General features: G+C 36.6%; 2 long non-coding RNA genes across 2 annotated transcripts; one reads left to right on the top strand and one right to left on the bottom strand.

Annotated features, from left to right (window-relative positions):
- The first annotated feature begins 855 nt into the window (after positions 1–855).
- Positions 856–3,522, top strand: LOC116164579. The gene is made up of 3 exons (XR_004143941.1): positions 856–1,020; positions 1,100–1,333; positions 2,545–3,522. It is a non-coding gene; the product is annotated as an uncharacterized LOC116164579 (long non-coding RNA).
- Positions 3,523–3,617: 95 nt separating this feature from the next.
- LOC116164678 lies at positions 3,618–5,005 on the bottom strand. The gene is made up of 3 exons (XR_004143970.1): positions 4,614–5,005; positions 4,373–4,493; positions 3,618–4,325 (listed from the first exon to the last, which is right to left on the bottom strand). It is a non-coding gene; the product is annotated as an uncharacterized LOC116164678 (long non-coding RNA).
- Between the last annotated feature and the right edge of the window lie 441 nt (positions 5,006–5,446).

Raw genomic sequence — 5,446 nt, 5'->3', positions numbered from 1 at the left:
CGCATCTGCACATATGGAACATTTAACAGACTTAGCTATTTTTCTTGTAACAAAACCTGAAATATATTTAGTACCAGTAAGTACTTAGTTACGTCTATACCTAATAGGCAAATAGGTATTGCCGTTGTCTTGCTGGTAAAGGATGTCGAATAATAGTTCTACGTTATTTTAAGTGAATGGGAAAGTCGAAAACGCTCGGTATTGCATTATTGTTTAACACCTTTCTAAAATCGGCTTCATTCCCCGCAAATGCACTATGGTGGGAGTAAATTTTTCTCTTCGAATGGCTCTGATCCATTGGCCCTTTAAACTTTTATCCGTTGAAAATCAGCATATTATTTAAAAATTTATCGACAGAGTACATGTTGATAGGCACAAGCTAACCTAAGTTTATTGGTTTATTCTCAACAGAAATTTATCTGTTCACTAATTCGAGCTAATCACGAGAATGATTAATGAACGGAACATCTAAAATAACAGCTTATTTCCATTATATTGCATATCCTCTCAGCGATTTTTGCCCCGCGGTGCATTGTGTGTTGCATACTGTGTCGACAACACCTTAGATACGTTACGCGCAGTCGTTGAGTGAAAAATAGTAAAGAGGCGCAACTGTATATAAAATTGCGATACCCTTAAGACCTCTTTCTTTTTCTAAGGCGACATCTATATTTCTATCTCACTTGCCGTAGTTTTCCGTGCGGCGCTTACTAAAAACAAGTTTATGGATAGTGCTGCCATCGTATTTTAATTTTGGACTTAATTCGATTACGAAAGTGTGACGTCATTCACGTTTTATCCCGACCCCAGACAGCTGATGGGAGTTTGTTTACCTTATTTGTAACATGGCGTTAATAAACTTGTCCGACCTTTTCGAGCATTTTCTGAAGAAATTAGGTACCGCGTTTGGTAAATGCGAATATACCTAGTTAGTGGAAATGTGCTTGGGGTGTAATTTAATGGACATGAACAAATAATGCTTAGAGAATGAAGGAAGTATGAAAAGAAATGCAAGTGGAGGTAAGGGAATAATGCTTTGCATAAGGTTTTATATAATAATGTGTGATATAAGTGCTGGTAACTCAACATTTTATTGTAGGTTAATTTAAACGAAGAAGAATTGTACTAAGCGGCAATTAAGTAATTTAGTAACAGCATATCTGCGCTATTTTACTGTATGCAAATAACAATATCTGTAAAATCGTGAGAAAAACTGATGCAGTATGGAAAGAGACAATCTCATCTATTGAAACAACAGTTTCCCTGTTGGAATTGTTTCCGAAAGTGCAATGTGGTGCCACGAATAGAGGATGAGATTGAAAGCACTAAACAGGTAAGATTAATTTCCACACAATTTTTAAATTCTATTTAAATAATTAAATAAGCAATGTATGAAACACTTAGCCCCATGCAGATAGGTGGTAGTCCTTAAACTTTCTGCACTACGCTTAGCAAGCACCAATGGAAGCGCAACATATTTGTCGTGGCGATCTGTCAAAGCTAATTTGCTGCTGCCGTTGTTGTTGGTTGTTCATACTTGTGTAGCCGGGCCAATTTTGCGGTGATTGTGATTTGTGAATGCAAATGTCAACATGACAGCTCCGACCCGCACTGCACAACAAGGCAACGGCACCGTACTACCACCTATCTGACTGAGGCTTTAGACCCAACTGCTAATTGCAAATAAATATGGTGAAGAACATGGCCTGGGTATGTGAGTTGCAGAGTCAAGGAGTCTGTTGAGGTTGTCCGATGAGATACGATTTGAAACTGTCAACCTTTAAATTAACAAACGTCAATCAATACCTATTAATCTAGAAATGCCAACAATACAAACTTATTCTTATTCCTGGATAGTAGATAATGAGATAAGTAATGAAGAGTTTTTAAAGCTACTACTTGGTTGCCATAGAAGCTGCTCCTGTGGTGGTCCTGTGGCTCCCTATCGGTGACACAGACGGACGGACAGAAAGTCCAGAATCAATCAAAAACTCAAGATTACTTACAAAATGAAATACTGTATCACTGGTTTTTAGTGCACTTTCACTTTCAAAAAATAAAAAGTGCACTTTTGCGCTTCTTATGTCTGTCTGTCTGAGTCACAAGGCTACGAAACTACACCAATTACAGACTTGGTATTGGCGTCATTCGATCAGAAATTATTATGTTCGTATCTCGGTTCGTATACTCGTTAAGGTATGAAATGTCCACGAGGGCTATTATAATTAAAAGAACACATTTGGAAGTGCACTCTTCGCCTCTTACTCACAAGTGGCTTAACGAATTGTGATATAATATGAGTTAAATTGCCACGAGCAATTTTCACAAAAGTATACGTCCAAATCTCTCATACTTACTTCATACAGCAGAAACCATTTGAAAGAACAAATCTTTTTGCCAAATTTACACACCAATTGAAACATTTAAAATTGCAAGTTTATTTGCTTTGTGATCACAGGAAATTATTAATTTATTATTATAAATGTACCTATCTGAAAATTACAGCACTTTTTTTTACTAAACCAATTGAAAAATTGTTTTTAGATGTCATGCTTCTTTCTATTCCTCTTCGCCAAAAAAAAAGGAATTTATACGGAATAAAGTGGATTCTGGCTTGGATTTCTCTGCACTAAAGGAAAGGAAATTAGATGGAATAAAAGTGGATACAGTGGGAGTTAAACTCGCGAGTTAAATGATGAACGTAAAACTAATTCTAACCAGCATATGACTTTGTGGGAATGGTTTTTTAGGTATGGCTTTAGCTATGGCTTCGTGGGAGCAGATACTAGTTATTAATGATACAAGTTCGATATAATCATCATAATGAAACGCGTGTAACGTTACAATCACGAGGTGTAACCACATAGTTTTAGTTCCACAGGTTTCATTAATAATGTTCATATTGTATCATTCAAAATTTAATCTACAACGGCCCAAACAGATTTTATTTGCATTTTTCATAAAACAAAATTCAAAATTATCAAGTACCCATACTAGTGGATGTCATGGTAATCACGTTTGTCAATTTTGGCGTTTGCGATGGAAAATAGCAGTAATTATTATTTGCGTGCTTGTTCCGACACGCCGGTAATCGCGCGATTCTCAAGAGGACCTTATTTTTATTTACATGAAAATGTTTCAAATCGTTCAGATAGAACCGCGCAGGATTAACGCTGTGTCTGAAGAAAGCGTAATGAATTCATAAGATGAAATCCAAAGTGGACATGGTAAATCTGTCATAATGGCAATGTTGTAGATTACAGAAATAAAGTATCCATTTGGTCATAGAATACTAAATGAATTAAGAATGAGCAAAAATTCATATTTGATGGTAGTTCAAATGTGAAAAGGTCACACCATGCTTTTCATTAAATACAAGAACTTGTTCTTATGATGAAAAGATCTTTGTCATGTGGACTCCTAAATTGCGATAGATGTAAGAATGGAGAACAATTCAAATTTAATATGTTTGTAACCTTTTAGGTAAATTATTAAAACAGTTAGTATTGTATTATCTGTTAGTTTTCTTAGTAAGTGATTTTAGTTTTTAATTAAATATGTATTGATATTTACACATATGGAAAATAAAATAAAACTATTTGTACATATTCCTTAATTTTAATTTATTTAATCAGTGGCCAATGGTAAACATTTTTTTAATTCTCATATTGAAAATCTAGTGGTGCACAAGTTTGAACAATACAGTGGAATGCTCTCAGATGAGGCATGACGCCACTTTGTCTAATGTAATGATCCTGGAAATAAATTACTCGCAAAAGTTGTTGCTGCACTGCTTGTAATCAGAAGATAAAGCTTTTTTAAAGGAATGCGGAATTGCACCTTCAATTTCCGTGCAATCCAGCACAATTCTGCCATTTGTGATGTCTTTGAAGCATGTCGATTTAAAAAGATAATTTTTCTCTCTACTAGTCATATTACTCATAAGGCCCATTACAAGTAGCACATATAAATATGTGACAATAATGTTTTGCATTTTCATGTTACCTACTAACTGTAAATCTAACACTTAAAATATTTTAAATTTAATCGAAACTTCATCAACGTACATAATAGATATTCTGGTGGTATGATTTCCACAGCCCAGCTACCCTAAAAAGTGAGCCCCACTAATATCTTGGAACAATAGTTTTTTTTCACACTGTTGTAGGGTTTCATTTAAATTTGTATTTTCTTCTTTGAAAAAGTACAACTCTGTTTTTTCAAGTGTTCGAGATTTTAGCGGAAATGTTGAAGTGAAAGGACCTGCTTCCATGGCTCCGGGTTCTTCGTTACATTTCTTACTGGTCAAACTTTTTTTGGTTTTTCTGAAAATACACTTTCAAATATCAGAAAAATGTTTATTAATACACACCTTTTCCACGTTTCTGGATAAAGAAATTTCCACGTGCCCTCTTTATTCCATGGGAATAATATGGTAGTGGTGACCCAACATTTTGTTACCATCACTCTACTTCGGATCTCGATTGGCTCTACTACAATTAATATTGTGCAAGGTGAGTAAAGAGTAATAAACTTTTGTAGAGAAGAGTATTTATTATTTTCTGAACTATCATTTGGCGTACAAATAGGGCTTTGGGTTTCAAAGATCTTACCTGCACATCTTTTTCCACTTGTAAAATTGTTTATTTTCTGCTGGAAATCGGAACAACTGCACGTTTCCCGTCTTGAATCATGTGGACATCCACGACAGTAACACTAAAAAGGGAAATCGGAAACAAAACGCCATTGCAAAACGCGCACTAAAAATGAATTTGTGAATGAATTGTTTTATTTCCATCAGCTGTTTATTTGGCAGTCCTGTCGTGACGTCATCACAAACACTTTCCAATCAATCACGTCACTGAAACATCTCGGGGCCTCGGCACCGAATAAAAGTCAAGTACTCTGTGATCTCGGTGCCTTTTGACAACTGGCGCATCTATTTGTCGGTGCCCGCACAAGCCTCATATAAATTGATCAAGTTGCGTCTCTTATTACTTTTCACTCAACGGCGCAGTCTAGTTATAAATTTATAGCAAGTCTCTGACTGTAGTAGACCAGGTCAGGCGACATTTCGTAGTAAACGTCATTGGCGGGCTGAAGTTTTGGAACCAGTGTTTGGTTTGGCGTTGTCTCGTTCTCCAATGCACGCAGCCCCTTTCATAATCCAGGGTCACACTGTGTAGCTACGGAGCCACAGTTGTCCCAGTATGATTAGGGATACGACTGCTGATGCTACCATGAAAACGTTTCTACAGTCTGTTTGCCGAGAACGTCTCTGATAGTGGAAGGTCCAATGATGTTCAGGCGGTGATGCGGATCTGCCACTTCGATGGTGGTATTGATGCAATGTTGGATGATGCCGGCGAAGTCCTCTCGAATGAAATTGTATGTGGACCCCGTGTGCTGGAGGGGTTGTGATGTGGTTAATGCGCTGGCGCTGGTG

The sequence above is a fragment of the Photinus pyralis genome, unplaced genomic scaffold (assembly GCF_008802855.1).
Source record: "Photinus pyralis isolate 1611_PpyrPB1 unplaced genomic scaffold, Ppyr1.3 Ppyr1.4_LG2, whole genome shotgun sequence".
Taxonomy (NCBI): Eukaryota; Metazoa; Arthropoda; class Insecta; order Coleoptera; family Lampyridae; genus Photinus; species Photinus pyralis.
This window is presented reverse-complemented; position numbering and strand designations above follow the sequence as displayed.